Source organism: Helianthus annuus, chromosome 7 (assembly GCF_002127325.2).
Source record: "Helianthus annuus cultivar XRQ/B chromosome 7, HanXRQr2.0-SUNRISE, whole genome shotgun sequence".
In the NCBI taxonomy this organism is placed as follows: domain Eukaryota; kingdom Viridiplantae; phylum Streptophyta; class Magnoliopsida; order Asterales; family Asteraceae; genus Helianthus; species Helianthus annuus.
This window is the reverse complement of record NC_035439.2, coordinates 115,772,331-115,777,255: the sequence shown is the minus strand read 5'-3', so window position 1 is coordinate 115,777,255 and position 4,925 is coordinate 115,772,331. Positions and strand designations below refer to the sequence as shown.

Below are 4,925 nucleotides of genomic sequence, written 5' to 3'. Positions count from 1 at the left end.
ATATGGGTTTTATCGTATCTAATGCATCAAATTTAATTATTTACAATAAGCAAAACTCGGGCAAAAAGGGTCAAAGGTCAGCCCAAACCCATTTGACTGGCTTATTAAAACTTAAAACCGCTTGTATTATTCCAAATGACTGACCCACCCACCCATATTGCCACCTTAAAAGTAAACTTAGGACAAAAAATATCAAAAATCAAACCCACATTTCCAGACATGTAATATTCTTTTTCGGCCTCATATAATCAAGTGACGATTTGACAGCCATTAATATACTCTATGTTCCTCCTGAAGTCATATTGCCACATATTTTCCCTTCGGATGCCTTTTCTTTACTTCCAAAAAGAGTACCAGTCATTGCAACCACTTCTGCCTCAAATCTCACAACACTCTTGAATACATCTAAATGTAACGGGTTGGTATGTGCAAACCTAACATTATAATGTAACGTTTAAATGATTAAAAAAAGATTTTATGGTCTAAAACATAGAATAGCATGTGAGGGTTAAAAATTAGCATCTTACTAACATTGAACATGCCTAATTTATTAATGAAAAGTGACCTTCAGATTCATTTCCTCCGATATATCTGCAAAAAAGCGATAGATTTTAATTGTTATGTTTCTAACTTTCAAGTTAAATACCAAAAACTAATAATATTGTAGAAAAGATTTGTAGAACATACACTCTACCTGTAACAACCCGCACTTTCGCGCTTGTTACTCTCGCTACACTCATTACGCCTAGCACCAGAGATTCGGATCATAATGTAACTATATCGCTTATAACGCTACTTCGCATATATCACATACTTTCAACACGCTATATCGCACATCACAACGCATACACTAACGCAAATGATGACATGGCGTGAGTGCTTAAACTACTCCTCTCGCTCGTCGTAATGCCACGATGACATCGCGTGAGTACTTAAGCTGCTCCCCTCGCTCGTCGTGGTGCGACGCAAACGCTAACGCAGACTCGAACGCGGTTACTTATACTAAGACCTGTTATATATAATAATAATATTAATAATATGTGAGTAATAAACATGTCTAAACGCGCACTCGTTGGAACGCGCAACTCAATTTATCGCACTGAAACGCAACTTGACACGACGCTACTTATCTCGCTATAACGCTTAAAGTATCCACAATGCTTAACGCAACAAAACACGTCAAATGAAACGAAAGTTGGAAAACTAACGAACGAAATTGGGCTGTCCAAATGAACATCCGATTGAATGGACTTTCGTCCAGATGACCTTCCGCTCGGATGGCCATCCGATCAGATGACCATTCGATCGGAAGCCATCCAATCCATTTCCACCGCCTTATCGCCCCCGCCTATAAATAGGACCATTGTGTCTCATTTCAACACTTTGGTTCTCTCATCCGACCAACTCATGATTCAAGACGATTTCGTAAGTATTTCTCCTCAAATATTGTACAATCTTCATCACTAAACACTTTTACATCATCTTCACCATCAAAATCACTGATTTTCTTCTTGAAATCGTCTGATTTGGACATCTTGAAGGTGGTTCTCACTTGGTTTCTTACGCAAACTGTAGTGTGACATCACCTCATCAAGAATGGTTCAGATCTAGATGATTTCCACACTATTCAACGCGAATCTCAACAAGTTCTCAAGATTTTCAACTGTTTTCAAACCTTGCTTCAACTTTCATACAAAACCCGATGCAATCCGGACTAATTCAGACTCTCTACTCATTTTATAGTTGAGAGCCAGCTTGAAAACGGATTTCCACCGGAGAGATGACCGGCTAGTGGGTCAGACCTGAAACATCGTCAAGAACAGTGAATCTGATCGAATGGGGTGATTCCCGTCCGATCGAGCGAGCTGGACTTGGAGTGTTTCCATTGTTTGACACGTCGTCACATCGTCTCCGTTAAACTCAAACTTTTAAACTTAGAAAAACTTTGGCGAAATTTTCAAACCATTAGATCGCCCAATCGAATAGCCATTCGATCGGATGACCATCCTATCGAATGACTATTCGACCAGGTGACTTATCTTGTATAGCTTTCAACACTCAAACGATTTGATCAAAACTTCAAACTACCAAATTTTCATTTGAATAGCCATCAGATCGAATGGCCATCCATCCGGATGACCATTCGATCGAATGACTTGATTTATACTACAACGAAAACTTCAAAAGTTTTGAAAACAATTTACAAACACACTCACTCAATCGAATGACCAACCGTTCGAATGGTCATCCGTCCGGATGATCATCCGATCGACTCATCATTCCACACTATTACATCCGACATGTTGTATTGCACGTTGTTCAACGCTCACGCTACTGTCCTATGCTCAGGCTAGTCTCAACACGCTCCCTTCAATCCAAGTACCGTGCTTACTAGCTAAACACCTACTGTGAGTATACTTGACCCCCTTTTGAACGCTTTAAACACACTTTGGGGTGTAACATATGTTCATATCTAAAACGCACTTATCAAAATGCAGTCTATACTCTAAACTATTATCACATGCGAATTACTGACGTACATATTTACACGTGATGCTTGATACATAAGTGCTAGGACTTTTACTCGTGACGTCCCACCTTAGCTAGTATGGTACTATAGTTGGACTCACACCCGACGGGGTCTAGTTAAGGAAATCACGCCCTGTTGGGATCTCTATCGCAGTCATTGAGTGACTTAGCTGGTAGTATTTGTCTTGTAGTATGTATGTTGTGTGTCTCGTTTATGTATGTCGAAATTCGCAGCGCTTTTACATACTTTATACTATTTCAAACCTGTATACTCGTCAATACTTTTTGTATTAACATTATTTTAATGTATGTTGCAAGTCAATCGTAGACTATCTCGAAATCAAGCTAGGAAGTCTAGAAACTCACAATAAATCTAGGTTGTCGGATTTGTATTGTTTGAGAGAACATGAAATCTGTATAACTGTTTGTTGATATATTGTTTATTAGTATGGGATAATGAACGCATTAAATATTGTCACTAAATAGTTGTTATGGATTCTCTTGAGCAATCTAATTCGCCTAGTGGCACGCTCCGATGATTCCGCCATCGGTTGGGGTGTGACACTACCAGAACATTTGCCTTGCCAAGCTGGATCTTTTTGTTTGAAGTCTTTCATTTATTCTAGAACCCAAGTTCCTAATCCTGTAGTCGGGAGCTCGGTTTTCCAACCATCCCTTGAAGATTTACCAGAAGATTGCAATTTGTCAACTACCTATATAGTAGTAGAACATGAACACTTTTTTTAGTATAATCAAAAATCAATTTCCTCTTTTCATAAAAGGATATATTAACCAATAATTCGACATGTCATAATCGGTTTGTTTTTTACTACAAAAGTACACACCCTCATATTTTTTTGAGCAAGATAGATGATAATATCAAAGTTTAAGTAATTGTCAAGGTACTGAATTCACCAATCCTAGTCCAAGAAGTCAGATGCAAGGGATTCTTCATCATCTCCAAACAACATCAGAAGCAAAGTCAACCAACCCATCGTTTTGAAATCCGACTCCAAGCAGCCATGTGAGATCATGACATGTGTATCTAATGCATATATAAATCTTGTCAAGTCATTAACTCTCCTAGCCGATGACTAAATCTAATGAACTAACTATGAAAACAACAATGCAAGCAAGATCTAAGGTTTAATTCACCTAAAAGTTGAATGTGTAGTATCTATGTTAGTTGTGCCTCCTCTATTTATTGCTACCAGAGGCATATTCATCTAATCTTGAGATGGGAGAGACATATGCAGAGGAAAATTTGTAGTGAAAAGATGGAATTGACATATCTTTTAATGAAAACGGGCATGGCCTTCTCATGCCAACCATCTGTCATAAACTGTGAAGATATGTACATTAGATTTACTACATCAATGAAACATCAATCCTTTATGAACATTTACATATAGTTGAAAAGGGTTCAAATCAAAGAGCAACAACACCTTCTTTTTATCTAGCCACAAGGGTTGGTAAATGTTGTGACAATAGCTTTGGCTTGAAGGGGGCTTAATCTGAAGCTACATTACAGACAATGATGAAGTGTTTGTATAAACATTCACCTGCAAATAGGTTCACACTTCAATTTTTAGACCCAGTATAATCTAAAAGCATACGTAACAACAAAAAAAAAACTAAAAATAAAAAAGAAAACAAAAGCTTACCAGTGATGATGAGCATGGTTGCTGCAAGTACTGTGATCTTTGCACCATTAGATTAGGGGAAGGAGAATCAACAATATGTCAATAAGTATACAGAAAACAATGGAGTTTTTATTAGAACCTACAAAGATTTAAATCTAGTTTAACAACCTTCTGATTCGCGCTTGAACACTCGCTTTGAGCTTTTTCAAGATGTTCAGTGAGGGAGACTTGTGTATTTCTGTTGTCATTTTAGCGTTCTATTCCGTCGTCAATGTTTCAACTGTAGCTTATCATACCAACCATCAATTATCAAATCAAAACAACAAATAAGCAAATATTAGTCTAGCTTCGTATCATATCAGTTTTTCGGTTTGTAAAATTGAGTATATTGTTCTCTCTGAGGTTGACGCCATTGTTCATTACCGTCGTTCGGACTGTCTCTGAGGTCGATGTCGGTCAGGGAGGTTGCCGAAAGAGTAGCTTGACCTTGTTTTCTCTCCAAAACCCTCTTTTGAGCTCTATCTCCCCCGATGAAGAGGCTTTATTGCGGCTGTAGGAAAGATGAAGAGGCATGTCATGGGCTGCAGGAAAGATGCAAGTGATGTAGTAGCCTGGTGGAGATGCGTGTTTTTTTTTTTTTGTACGGTGGTGGAGATGCATGTTATAATGTATTGTTCATTTTTTTCTCTTATTAATATGGTTCTACCAAACATAGATTTTTCATGTTCTTTTTACATACGATTGTCATTTTTG

The 4,925-nt window shown here is 37.9% G+C and overlaps 1 long non-coding RNA gene across 1 annotated transcript; it reads right to left on the bottom strand.

Moving 5' to 3' along the window:
* Positions 1–326: 326 nt before the first annotated feature.
* LOC118480399 lies at positions 327–3,438 on the bottom strand. The gene is made up of 3 exons (XR_004862449.1): positions 3,098–3,438; positions 532–591; positions 327–434 (listed from the first exon to the last, which is right to left on the bottom strand). It is a non-coding gene; the product is annotated as an uncharacterized LOC118480399 (long non-coding RNA).
* Positions 3,439–4,925: the final 1,487 nt, after the last annotated feature.